General features: G+C 42.2%; 1 protein-coding gene across 1 annotated transcript in view; it reads left to right on the top strand.

Moving 5' to 3' along the window:
• Positions 1 to 1,468: 1,468 nt before the first annotated feature.
• Positions 1,469 to 15,063, top strand: part of LOC145445610 (glutamate--cysteine ligase catalytic subunit-like) — a 39,855-nt gene continuing 26,260 nt past the window's right edge. The window contains exons 1-2 of the mRNA XM_080323808.1: positions 1,469 to 2,918; positions 12,293 to 12,407. The gene's annotated coding sequence lies outside the window, so the exon portion shown is untranslated. The remainder of the gene's footprint in view (positions 2,919 to 12,292; positions 12,408 to 15,063) is intronic.

Genomic DNA, 15,063 nt, shown 5'->3' with positions numbered 1-15,063 from the left:
ATCTCATACCCAAACGAGTCACAGGTTCCCGACCACTGCCGTAGAGGGGTGTAGTTTGGATGTAGTCTATCCTTGCAACCATGCAATAATAGATATGGTCAGATCCAGCGTCCGGTTTAAACTTCGACATGGTGTGTTGGGTTATTACTGATGTTAGCCGATAGCTTTCCAGATTAGTGTGGTCTATTTATCCTGCAGCAGTTGTATCGCTATTCTATTATTTCATGCTACATGCCATACGTTTTTGTTTCTTGTTTTGTGATATTCATGGTGTTTGTCGACTACTAATGGCCATTTACATTAGGCCGATATTCTTCATTTTTATTCCGTAACTGCCGACTTATAGCACGCGGCCCATTTCTAGGATTTTTGCTAGACAGCGCTTACGCGATGAGGACGTGCCATACATATTCAACACGAAGACATGAGCTATAGTTAGCTGGTTCATTTCTTTTATAATTTCACAATGTATGATAAAGAAGGCTCAGGAGCTAGAGCAATTCAACATTTAAGCCTGCTAAACCAGTGTTGGGATCAAGTCACTACCTTCGAGTCACGAGTCATTTCGAGTCATTGCACATTTTGACTCGAGTCAAGTCAAGTTAATCGATTTTCGAAGGTGACTCGAGTCAAGTCAAGTCACTCGAATTTTGGAAGTGACTCGAGTCAAGTCGAGTCAAGTCAAGTCACGAGTCAAGTCACAATTCAAGTCAAGTTGCCTTTTGGAAGTATGAGGCATGATTACGCCATTGCATTTTGATGGGTGTCTGAAATACAGATTGAGTGGTCATTGATTTTGAGCCGATGAACGAATATGGAGTTGAGTATACACGCAAGAAGGCGCTGTATTGCTAACGTACGTGAGTAATTGCATAGCCTCAGTTTAAAGTTACCAGCCAAACTAGAAAATAGAGAATCGAATTGATAGGATGCAATACATTATCCATTTACAAATTGACATGATACAATTCCAGCTTGCGCCAATGGTTGAGGACTATAATAAACAATATTCGAATCCAATTTCAATAAAACAATAGGTTTGGTTGAGGTAAGAACAGAGTACAGAAATAGACATTTTGCTATTAAATTACTTTACTATACTAGTTTACGACAACGTAAGCTGTAAGCTTCGATCACTTCGTTTGCGGTCAATTTATTTGTGAGAGAACGATGAAGGCTCACTAAAACGCACGATTGGTCGCTGTCACGGGTTACACCAGCGTTTCGTGAACAATCCGAACACATGCAAGATACAGTGATTTTTATCGACACCGATTACTTGATGACTTGAAATTGACTCGTGAATTTTGCTCCGAGTCACGAGTCAATTTGCATTTCTGATACGCCGAGTTAAGTCAAGTCAAGTCATTTTAGGAAAGTGACTCAAGTCAAGTCAAGTCATACGAAAAAGGTGACTCGAGTCTGACTCGAGTCAAGTCACGACTCGAGAGTCATCCCAACACTGCTTTAAACCCGTTATAGAGTGTCATATAGTATACACATCACATAATTGCACCCCATATGGCGCACTAATATTCAATTGTTAAAAACCGAAGCAAAAGGGGGTCTGGGCTGGAGCCCCCAGAAGCTGCGATTACATGCTTATAGGGGGCCCCTGGGAGTATTGCCCAGGACCCCCAACCGTAGGGCCACTACTGACCAAATCTCAAACCCCTAGGTCTTCAAACTTGACCCAAGACATTGCAGCAAAACTCAGTGTTGGCGACTTTTACAAAATCAACAGCCTGAAAAAAGGTGACCCAGTGAAAATGTAATTTTTGACGGTCTCGCCTGAGCGTCCGTCATATTAGGAAGGGCCTCAAATTTTAACGACAGTGAATCAATCAAGCGATCTATTTACATATAGTTTAGGCAATGTCATGCTTGGCTGGGAATTTTGAACTTCTTGCTTGCAAGCCCTTGCGTCATAACATTGCGATGGAGCAATCTATCACATAGCGCTTTGTTAAGCAAATCAAAGACACAACGAAACTAGAAATAGTGTAATAGCATGGTTTTTAAATGACTCATTTACGTTTTGCGCAATACTTGATAAAAGTTTCAGTAAAAATTTCGAAAAAGTACATGAAAACGTAGCAAAAATTTGCAAAAAGTTGCAACATAAAATTCCTAAAAACAGCTTAAAACACCATACTACATACAGTCTGAATATCTAGGAAGCTCCCGGTAGCTGTGAAAAATGTTGCAAGAGTTGCAAAAACTTGCCCTACTAATTTCCGAAATCCAGTTAAGACAACACCGTCCTATCATGTTACAACGCGCCTTATCGTATCAATGACTGCATTGCATGCTCATATTTATAATCCAGTTATATTAAAATACAGGTCCAATGTCGTACGTAACTGGGTTAGTACCTCTAATTACCCTATTAAAGCGAGTATTGCTATGTCGTTTATTATTTCAGACTGAAATACAGAAATTTTCAGTCGAGATGAATTTTCGTTGGCATTCTGGCTTTCACTGCATGATTATTGTCGTCTCATGAAGCCACCGAATGGTCTTGAGTTTTGCATTTGCGGAACTTGGGCCTTTCAGTTGCTTCATTGCCTCCTTCCGACTTGACACGTTCAGATACGGTTTTCAAGTGTTAGTAAAGCTGAGCTGACTGGTATTTCCTTAGCGGTAATTATCGCTTGAGTGTTGTTTGTTAGAACTGTCGATGTGACTGTATGCAACAATAAATAATTGATCGTTTCGGGGTTAGACCGGAGCATCATGCTTGAGCTGAGCATCTTAACTCAACAACGATGGAACTAATTTGTAAATAGTGCGAGCCGGTGTCGCTCGTATGATTCCCATTAGCGTCGAGCTGATGGATTTGTTCGTGGGTTTCGTTTTCGATTGATGTGAGTTGAAGTGATTTACGACTCAGATAGGCCGGTCGGATTGAATAAAGGGTATGTAGTTCAGTTCGGTATATTAGAAATTTTTATCAGTTCAATGCACCACAAAAGGTGCGATACAATGAAAAGATAGGAAGGTGTCGGAACGACTTGGAGTAGTCTTTGGAATCAGACACCCACCTTGACCTAGACCAGGAGCGGGCAACATACTGCCCGCGGGCCGGATCCGGCCCGCAAAGGGATTTTGTCCGGCCCGCGGATAGTTTTCCGTCTTACATGACAGTGTGGCCCGCGGCCCCAGTCTTCCGAGATTCCCCTCAACTTGCTTACATACGTCAAATTTTAGTGACTGTATGTCATTATACGCATGTATGTGCGGTAGGGCGTTCAAAAATAACTCTTTTTTTGGATTCCAGCCATTCACTGATTAAATTGTCAGATTACCCTAAAAAACGCTACACACCAAATTTGGTTCAATTCTAACAAGTATAGGACTCCGCAGATCCAATTAAAATTTTTAATTTATTATGGAATATTAAAAAAAAAAATTCAAATTTTTCTGCCAACCCCATGAAATTATTGAGCTGTCTTCAAAGACGTTGCAAAACAAATTTGAGTCAATTCCGACCAGTAGAAGCGGAGTTACGTGAGTTTTTCGTTGATAAATCGCGAATTATCCACTGATCAAGGATAATCCGAGGATTATCATCGAAAAACTCACATAACTCTGCTTCTACTGGTCGGAGTTGACTCAAATTTGTTTTACAACGTCTTTGAAGACAGCTCAACAATTTCATGGGGTTGGCAGAAAAATTTGAATTTTTATTTTTTATTTTCCATAATAAATTAAAAATTTTAATCGGATCTGCGGAGTCCAATACTTGTTAGAATTGAACCAAATTTGGTGTGCAGCGTTTTTTAGGGTAACCTGACAATTTAATCAGTGAATGCCTAGAATCCGGGAAAAAAAGTTATTTTTGAACAGCCTTAATGCGCAGCAATCGAGGGTGGAGCTCATAGGCGCCGACTTTTATTTTTGCATGGGGTGGCGGTAGGCGCGTGGCCAGGGGGGTGTCGAAACCCCCGTCCTTTTGAAATACTCATTCTGACGCTAAGATTCAGTTGTAATTCAACAAGTCGTATTATCAGTGTTACGCGGGGCCGAGACCAATTAGCTTAATTCGTATGTGCAGTGTGCACGCATACCGCATCGCACAATGCAACGCGACGCGATCTCCCGCTGAGATGATTCTGGAATTAGGTCATTGATTGCCGCGTACTCAGCATCCGTCGCTGGACTGAGCAGTAACACGGCGCGACAATTCTGGAAGGCGAAAGACAGACAAGAATTATTACAAACGCACGCGGCCAATCAGTAATTATTCCTTACCGCCAACACGATGGGTTTTTACTTAGTATTGAGTAGCTCGCATCGCGACAATTGGTTGCTGATGAAAACATCGATTTTGACTGCATTGCTGCATTTCCAGATTTACGTTTGTAAAGTATAATTGGAAATAATATTATGGGCACTGGAATAAATTCCGTCTAGCAGGCACACACAATAAAACACTGTTCAACTTTGCGCTCAAAGAATATTTATCACAAAAATGGTTCACAAAATATTTTATACGCGGCTTGCGGCCCTCATCGATGCCAATAATGGACTTTAATTTGTAGAAGGTGGACGTATATTTAGCCGTCAAATCGCGATAGGAGATGGTGTTTCTCAGAGCTCGCGATGAAATCTACGTTTCTAACGATGAGGTCGAATTTGTCCATCTAATAAGGATCGTTAGTTTGCTGAAATCAGCATCAGTACGCGGTGCGAAATATATAGTAGTAATTAATTTTATCGGACTGTACAATCGGCTGGCAAAGTTGCGCTGATAACGAAATTGCAGACATGCCGCAAACCTGCAATAATTACAATTACAGGGTGCGTTAGTCATATCTAAATACCCAGATACGGCAATGGCAACGAGCACAATTTGTTCAGACGCGGGCCTGAGTTTTAATCAAAAAGATACATAAACACAAAGAATTTCACTCAGAGATTGTTACTGTTCGGCGAAAGTGTTTCTGCGGACGGTAGCAGGACTGCATGCGGATGCGGTAAATTAAACCACCGACGATAGTGCACATGAGATATCGATGACCCGTTTCGCATACACATGATTCTCGCTAATTTGCAGTATGAAGCATCAATAATACGAATTAGTGAATTAACATTTCAAAGAGGACGAGATTTCTAGTTATAAATGAGAAACTCCCTGGCTACGCACCTGGGGTTTTTATGCCGACAACGCGCTGGTTAATATCAGCCCGGAGCCTACGGTCTACAGGCCCCGATTAGCCAGTCGAATTTGATCTTAAAATGGTGCGCTTTTAATTATCCGCGTGTTATTGCAGTAAGAGCAATATGGGCGAATGCCGCGACCTTATCAACAGAAATACATATCCCAAAGGGTTGAAATTCGATCCGCGATATGGTGCGCTCGATGCAGTCCGTCCAGTAATGAAGTTTATTGGAACATAGAAGGTTCCCGTTCAAACTAATCGAATAAATTCAGAATTTGCGCCAGCGAGAATCTCGTGTTGCATCAATTTTGACAACGTAATTCAACGCCGTGCACTGCACAATGCGCAGTATTATTAACAAAACAAACACTGACAAGTGACACCGAGGGAATACAAGTGTATAAAGCAGACAAGAATTAGTAGCCTGCAGATGATAGCAAACGAGAAAGCGCGCATCTAATCAGTAATTCCTCAACTTGCGTACAGTACAATAGGGTTCCAAGTCTCACATCACGACAATTGTTTGCACATTAAAACGATGTCCGAGCTGCATTGTTGCATTTCCTGATAAGTTGGCAAAGCCTTGTTAGAGTAATGAATATGCGCACGTTGCGCAGGAATGACTTTCAATTCGCAGTCATACCCAAACACAATGTTCTATTTCGCTCCAAGCCTCCAATTAAAGAGACTATCTTGGAACTAACTCGAGAAATATTTTGTAAACGAATATGGGCGCAAATACGATTTAATTTAGAGAAGAAGAACGAACGGGAATTCGCTCGTCCGGTCGAGAGAGAAGATGGTGTTTCTCGGCGCAAGCGTGTCGTAATCGACGTCGTAAACGAGGTTGCTTTGATTGTCTGATTACTAATTACGGATTACAATTTATTGGGGCGTTTTAAGCACCAGCTCATCGTCGCCAACGAAGCTGCGTATTCAATTGTTCGCGCGCGTATCGGTTAACGGTAATAGTTGACATTTACGCGCTATCACGGACTCGCTAAATCGACAGCGCTGATGATTTGAAATCGCAGACGGCGGGCGTTTAATCTTTTTGTATGGGGTGGCCGCCACCCCATAAATGTGTCATGGGGTGGCTGCGCCACCCCGCCACCCCCTAACTCGGCGCCTATGGTGGAGCTTACGCATAAATTCGTCGAAGCGAGAAGACTTATTGCATTATCGGCATTTACGATGTACTCCACCCTAACGTCATTTGTGGTAACCACGGTGTTTGTCGAGTGTCGACTACAATGGTCATTTACGCCAGGCCGATATTTTTTTATTTTTGATTCCGTAACCGTCGACTTGTAGCACGGCACACTTCCAGGCTTCCGACACCGCTTGTACCCGGGGTCACCAACTCAAAACGAGTCGGGGGCCACTTTCAAATTTCGTGGAGGCCGCGGGCCGCATGAATTCAATATCGAGATAAAATAGGCCACATGGTTGAACAACCACGCTATCTCGTCACCTCCTAAACCCTAATGAATTGATATCTTGGTAAATATGGGGTACCGGGCTTATCGAACGCCTTGAAATCTTAATTGAGAATTGCACCGTGTGTTGATTGATCAGAGAGAAGCATACATGATGGTGCCTGTATGACAAAGCTGTTCTCAAATCCACATTGTCTTCGCCATTATTGGCGAGAAATGGCTTTGAAGTTACATTGCTGTCGTTAAAATATATTCAATAAATACGATATATTCCTTGTAGCCTATATATGTGGATAAATGGGTGAATAATGTATCGATTCAGAAATCTGGCCCGACAAGTTCTTAATTTTCCTGTATCCGGCCCGCCGACTGGAGAAGTTGCCCGCCCCTGGCCTAGACAATGTAAAGAGGAGGCATATGCACACTGAATGGAAAGTATAAGAAGATAGTATAGAAAAAGCAAGCGACAAAAATGGGGTGGCATGTCATTAAAGGCGAGATCGATAATTCAGATCGTGGTCCGGTAATCTCGAGGGCGGACTATATGCGAGTTTTGAATTTTATCATTGGTCACAGTTGATGAGCCTCTTGTCAAATTCCAATTACTGTATATGACTCACCGAATTCGCACTCGACGTCTACAAGAATCGGATTTTACCCAAGACAGGATAATCCGTCCGAATTCGTTGTACAAGATAAACCGATTCTGTTCTCAAACGGCCGGTATGTGCGTACCTATGACTGGGGTGTAGCCAGTATAATGATTTGGAAGCTAGGAAAACATCTACAATAAAGAAAAATATATGGCGTATATAGCAGCGGTTCTTGATCGGTGTTTCCATGAAGCCGGGGGCTCCCTAAGCCGGTCTCAGGAGTTCCGCTGGTGGTCCAGACACACAGAAGCACTCAACTCACGCATATGATTCGTAATGACACGCCTGTCTTGCCCATCATTGACTGCAGACAATTAGACGCCATCAGCTGTGTTCTGTTGTTACGTCGTGTGCAGAGGCGTACCCAGGGGAGGTTGCGGTACGAAATCGACACCCCATCATTATGAAACCCGATTCTATCTCAAAAATTTAATAACTCATTTGCATTAGGAAACTGATATCTAGCTGTTGCGTCTCTAGACAGAACGTTACGAAGGCACTTTCTAAGGCGAAGCCTCGCATATTCAAACTGGTGTCTGAAATGTAATAGCAGAATTCACAATTAGCAATAAATACTCATCATACTGATTTCGTTTTAATAAAAATAATATATTTTAATGGTTTTGTACTTTTAACGCTGATGCACCGTTCATTTTGTGCACCAGTAATCCGTAGTAATGTAGCTTACTAATTGTATTTTGTAGTTAATTGTGCAATGTGGTAGATGTCGGTGTTCCCGGAATGCTTGCAGATTAGCGTAAATGTTCGTCAGGATATTAAAGGTCAAGAACCTCTGACATACGCTGTGATGCATCCAACGAAAATGGTGTCGTCTTCCACATTGTCTAAACATAAATTGGGATGCAGCTAGAGCTCCTATTATTCCTCTACCTAAACCTTGATAGCTGGCGAAGGGATTCAATTATAGCCGAGGCGTCGATATCAGACGACACTAGCTAGAACACGGAATCAGTGTGACGATAGCATTTGATTTATACCAGTTGCTATAAATTCCGAGCTATTTATTATGAATTGCATTGTCGCAGGTGAGGCACGACCCGCCCGTGCCTCACCTGCGACAATGCAATTCATAATAAATAGCTCGGAATTTATAGCAACTGGTATAAATCAAATGCTATCGTCACACTGATTCCGAAAATCCAAATATTAACATTGTCAGACCACCAAAACCCCCTCAAAATCGCCAAGGAAGGTGACATTCGGCTTTATTACAAACAACGCCATCGCAGAGAAACAATGGCCAGGTGAGGCACAAACGAATTTGCCTCGTGCATTATTCGCTAACAATTGGACAATCGCAACACAGTGAAACGCGCTATCGATTTCGGAATACAACAGTCTTGAGTTGACTCTTGACTGTCTTGTAGGAATTATATAGTAGCGACGGCCAATACGTAATGCAGAGCAAATACATTCCCCTACTACAGGGGCGGGCAACTTCTCCTGTCGGTGGGCCGGATATAGGAAAATTAAGTACTTGGCGTATACAAGGAATAAATCGAATTTAATGAATGTATTTCAACGACAGCAATGTCACTTCAAAGCCATTTCTCGCCGATTATGACGAAGACAATGTGGATTTGAGAATAGCATTTTGTAATACAGGCGCCGTCATGTCTGCTTCCAGCTGATCAATTAACACACGGTGCAATCCCTAATTTTAGGATTTCAGGGCGTTCGATGAGCCCGGTACCCCAAATTTACCCAGATATCAATTTGTTAGGGTTGAGTAGGTGAAGAGATAGCGTCGTTGTTCAACTGTGTTGTCTAATTAATCTCGATATTGAATTCATGCGGCCAGCGTCCTCCACGGAATTTGAAAAGTGACACGCGACCCGTTTTGAGTTGGCGATCCCTAACGTAAGCGGTGTCTTACGGAAGCCTAGAAGTGTGCCGTGCTACAAGTCGGCGGTTACGAATACAAAAATCAGATATATCAGCCTGGTATAAATGATCATTGTAATCGACAAACACCATCATGATTACCACAAACGACATTAGGATTGAGTACAATCGTAAATGCCGATAATGCAAGTCTTCTCGCTTCGACGAAGTTACGCGTAAGCTCCACTCTCGCACGCTTCGGTTATACGTATAAAATAACATACATTCACTAAAATTTGACGTAGTAAGCAAGTAGTTGGGAATCTCGGCAGACTGGGGCTGCGGGCCACATTATCATGTAAGACGGAAAACTGTCCGCGGGCCGTATGTTGCCCGCCCCTGCCCTACTATGTAGCTGTTATTTATTTTCCGTTAAATTGTGGTATGTGATAGCTACTTGCATAGGCTGCATTGTCGTTGCTTTAGGCTTCGAATAATTTATACCGGTACTTCAAGATATATTAATTATTATCGGTCTAAACTTGCCCATTTAGCACAATAGCGACCAGTCCTACATGTATTGTATATTGTGGAATTGCAACGGCTATCAGTGTGCAAAGAAAATGCTCTCTATACCCGCTGCTGTTGTTATTCACATTTTGGATCTATTTATCAGGTAGGCTACTTTACGTGTGTGTGTGTGTGTGTGGGGGGGGTGTCCACTGTCCGTGCCTCACCAGCCATGAACCTCACCGCACGCCACTGGTATCGAGTATCGAGTATTCATTCCAATGATTCGATTCGAATAATAAAAGACGAATATTTTGAGTAATGAAGTCATACGCTCGTTTGTTTGTTTTTGTGGTATTCATGGTGTTTCTCGACTACTATGGTCATTTACACCAGGCCGATATTCTTCATTATTTTCCGTAACTGCTGACTTATGGCACGGCCCACCTCTAGGCTTTTTGTAAGACACCGCTGACGCGGATGAGGTGGCGAGGAGTCATACGCTCGTTACCGCTATATTTGGTAGTTATTACATCAACGACAATGATAGATACGATATTATTTGCCACTGTAGAAACTTTGAAACCTCGTCTGGTCTGGTCATATCACAGCACACGAAGCTTGTAGTGCAAAGTTACGCGCGTTGGTGAAAATGACATATCTGTGAACTCGTGATCATGCCCACAGCAATGAAATAGACATAGTCGATGCAATAGCGAATTATGTTTATTATGATGTAGAACTGGCATTATATTGGGTCCGTGGACATATGAGCATGCGACATTACAGCATGCGACGCTTCGGCATGCGACAATTTGGCATGCGACACATGAGCATGTGGGTTAAATTACGGATTAGGGGTAGGTTAGGTTAGGTTTATGGTTGGGTTAGGGTTAGGGTTTAGGTTAGGTTAGGTTAGGTTAGGTTAGGCTATGTTTCGGGTTAGGGTAAGTTTTTGGGTTATACAGTCACATGCTGAAGTGACGCATGCTGATGTGTTCCATGCTGAACTGTCGTTTTCCATTGTGTCGCATGCTCATATGTCGGGCAACCATTATATTGTTAGTGGCAGCAGAAAAGGTACATATTTCAGCTTTCCACATCTACCATACTGTCATGACGTGATAGCGTGTGATACTCGGATACTCGACCAGAAGCATACTATCCGATTCAGGATCGAATCACTCAGGTAATCGATTCTGCCCAGCCATAGTTCTAAGTAGGGCAGGTCAAAAACGTGTGCCTGGGTGAATCGAGTATTAGACTTCGAGTTGAATATAGTCTTCGGGTACCACTATCGATGACGTCATAATAGCATAGATGACATGGATAGTTCAAGATGTAACTTTCATAGGAACGTAAATGAAATAAAATCAGTTACACTGCAACGTTATTTGGTATTTTTAACCATGTCTGTTTCAAAAAGGTTTTATGACAGGGGTGGGCAAACTTTTTAGCTCGCGGGTCGCAATCAACATTTAAATCCATTCGCGGGCTGTACTATATAAAATTGGGATTATAAACCAAAACGCAATATTGGTATTTGATTATATAGTGAGTACATGGATATAATATATTTGTATATTTAAAACACACCCAACATTGATTTGATGACAACGTTCACGCGTCAGACACATTATCGAGATTTTATAAGCTGGTCGACCTCAGTAACCAATTTGTCAAAAATAAAGATTAAAGTATAAGTGGTTCCGAATCTTAAAACAGGGCGGACATTTGAATCTGAGAACAGCGATATGTTCGTAGATTTGCTGATTCTACTTTTGGTTCAAGTCAAGCGTCCAGGAAACACAAAGCTGATTGCATCATAGCCCGAATGTTTGCTTCGAATACGCTTGTAAAATGTATATATAATATAAATATAAATACTTCTACACTAGACAGAAAACGAAACTACCTAACACACACGCGAATTAGTTTTTCTAAGTACAGCATTAATAGTAATGAACTTGCTGGAGTGACCAATCTAAAATCTCACTCGTGATCCGAATTACGTCATTCCCGTTTTGACTGTCCGTGATGCTTAGCAGTTGAAACAATTGAAACCTTTCAAAATTTGTAGGCCTTGATGTCGGGCTATCGCGCCGGCAATGACATAAAAATAGTGTAGCAAGAATGTAACTTTGGTGAAATGTATCAGGAAAAAGTTTAATCAAGTCCTTGCAGTAATTTGATTTTTAGTACACATTTTATCAATATTTTTGATACGTTTCTGGAGACTTTCGCCGGCCGACAATGTTACTGCTTAATCACTAAAATGTAGCTTCCGTCAACACGGGCGGACTTGCGCTACAGGTTCGGAATGCAGGGATGGTTTCGAGGCTTCCACGGCAAGAAAAAAGTATCGGAACTATGATTCTCTCTGATAAAATAACCATAGCAGCTTTGCGGGAGACGTGTAATTTCAGTGAATCGTCCCTCGCCAATCGACTCGATTCTTTACAATTGATGCTCGATTCGGATTCGAGTACTCGAAGCATTGTGCTCATCCCTACTTATAAGATGCGTTATAATGGACGAGCAAACCAGCGCCTATCATTTTGTTAACGACTATATCCTTGGCCGATATTTCATGACTTAATATCAGATTTTGTCAAGAAAGCTTGTTTTTTGCGAGGCATCACATAATTTCACATAATTATGGACTGTTACTGATTTTTAGAACCGACGTCTTCAATGCTAATACTGTAGCACGGCAACCGAACTAATCGCACTTCCTCTTAATTGGCGAACAGCACCGCTCGTTAACAGGCGAGTGACGGCAGTGACATTTAGAGGTAGGTCATTGTTGATTGACATAAATCGAGCTTCAACTGCTATGACCTTTCCCTGTTATCCTCTCGTGCTAACCGCAAACGCCGAAGGGTGCAGCTCACTGAGTCACATTAGTCATAACTATGACAGCCTCCTAATGCAGGTCTTCGATTAAATAGGAGCGATGTTCAGTAATAGTGCAACTCAGCTTTACACAGTAGCCCAGCCGTCGCCACTCCCCCCACATATGCAGTTGTGAGTTGATAATGTGGGTTACTGCATTTTCAGAGATAGTACCGTTGAGATAGTCTAGACTGGTCGTGGTCAAAGGTCATGCAAGCAACTGGTATCTGATAGCTGATATTATGTCTACCATATTTTCAGTACCCAAAAGGAGGACATTTTCTTGCCGGCATTTTTTGACCCTTGCTTTTTATTATACTATCTTCTTTTACTATTCATTCAGTGTACATGCCTCCTCTTTACATCGCCTAGGATAAGGTGGGTGTCTGATTCCAAATACTGTACTCTATGTTGTTTCGACACCTTCTGATCTTTTCATTGCATCGAATTTTTGTGGTGTATTGAACTTATAAAAATTGCTAATATAAACCGAACTGAAGGGAACTTGTAAATGAAACTAGAACTACGTTTGAGTTTGATGGGTGTTTTACAATTCCCTGGTTTGTTTGTTTGTGGTATTCATGGTGTTTGTCGACTACAATGGTAATTTACACTAGGCCGATATTTCTTAGTTTTTGATTCCGTAGCTGCCGACTTGTAGTACGACCCACTTCTCTAAGGCTTTTTAAGATATCGCTTACGCGGATGAGATGGCGAGGAGGAGCCTAGATAAACCTCCAACACTTAGGTAAGAATTCTCGAGTCGACCTCGGTCGAACTCGAACCCACAACGCATTCATGCGGACTCGAACCCACACAGCTATCTCCCTACACATTTCCTTGGTAGTTGCAAGGTAAAAGAAACAAAAGAAAATAAAAGCAAAAGTTACAAAATCAGACCCAAAAACAGTCCAATCAAATTTATTTTCCAGATTCAGTTCACGTGGTCCCCTTAACTTTTGTCGATAAGGAGAAATCATTTGCACGAGTTAGTGATAATTCTATACGTCAAATATCATTGGAATTATATATAACCGTCACAATACTCGAAACTGATCCAATTAATGAGCTTGTAAAAATGCGACACATCATAGTATGCAAAAAGGCCAAATGGTACAGAGAACGTGTAACAATGTTTGCAATAGCAATCAATAAGGTTGGGCTGGTAGGGCAATTTGTTGGAAAAACTCTTTTAACCAGCAATTCAGCATGCGCCATGGCTACCGTACGTTTTGCGTCGGATTTGTAAATGTAGACCACGGCCGGTGATAAAATTGCTGTGTCGCGGGGCGATATAAGCAGCTCGTTTGACGCTCCTATTTCTACAAAGACAACCCCGAAAACTACTTCGAAGGGCCTTGTCGAGGGATATTCGCAATATGTCCCAGAGCGGCTTACATAGACAGACCTTACTTGAATCCGCCGTAGGAAATACATTTGTCCAAGCAATAATATCACATTTACGTATGCATATCGGTTACATCACTTTTTCGGATGTCCCATTTGTTCCACTGCGAGGGGTTATCAGTGAGCTCTAGCCGATCTCGTCGATTGACAGTGATGGCGAAGCCGTTATAAGCTCGCGAACTTAAAATATATCCACCGTGTCCTGCTTTAGAATCCATGCTTAGATAAAAATAACTTTTTTCAGTGTAATCCGCAGCGGATAATTTATCAGCACGTTTGGTGATCAGTCTTTTTCTCGCATTAACCGTAACGTAGTACCAGTCATCGGCTTCTACGAAGGCAAACATCAGATATGGCTGTTCGCGAAAATTATGGGATACTACTTCCCGTACATATACATTTTGCTTCAAAGTTAACTCGAGTTTCACCCGTCTGCCCTTTTTGGTCCATTTCCGTCCGTCATTATAATGGGCGATTTCACATTTGAAATGAGGCATTTCGTCATGACGCGTCACAATCGCGTCGCTCTCGCCAACGGAGACAGGAATGACTTCTCTGGAGGAAACTTGTCGGAGAAGCTGGTCCCGCCGATTTTGAATTTGCATCATCGCTATACTATCCGCACACGCGTCCACTGCTTGAGGAGTATGTTCGGTGTTTTTTTGTCTTCTCTGGTAAGGACGCGCGTCTCGATATCTAGTGCCCGACGGCAGACGAGGACGCAGTTTCTGCCTGAACGTGGAGGTTTCGCCGTTACAGTTTCTTCGGTTCATGCCTCTCCGCCTATGCTAACTTCCTTGAAAACGTGTGTACTGTACTGAGGACCACTCCAATGGTATATTACAAGGCAACATTCCGGCTGATACGTCAGTGGCTTCGCCTGATCGTAAAACATAAACATTGTATTGAATAGAGCAACTTGCGAACTTTGAAAAGGTTTTGTTTCATTCGTAAATACTTATCCGATGACTTGTGTGATCGGGTAACATCTACGGATTTCGTGAATCTGTTGCCGGTCGTCTGCTCCGGATATCCGCATGGTTGCGAGGGAATCTCGCCATTCTCTCCGAAACACCTGAAGCCCATCACCATAGGATCCATACCGTTGCCATATTGGCAACGAAAACGTTCATTCGGATTTGCTGAATG

Source organism: Botryllus schlosseri, chromosome 8 (assembly GCF_051294905.1).
Source record: "Botryllus schlosseri isolate E-star chromosome 8, Bs_hap1, whole genome shotgun sequence".
Taxonomy (NCBI): Eukaryota; Metazoa; Chordata; class Ascidiacea; order Stolidobranchia; family Styelidae; genus Botryllus; species Botryllus schlosseri.
The sequence above is the reverse complement of the archived record's forward strand: the minus strand, read 5'-3'. Positions and strand labels throughout refer to the sequence as shown.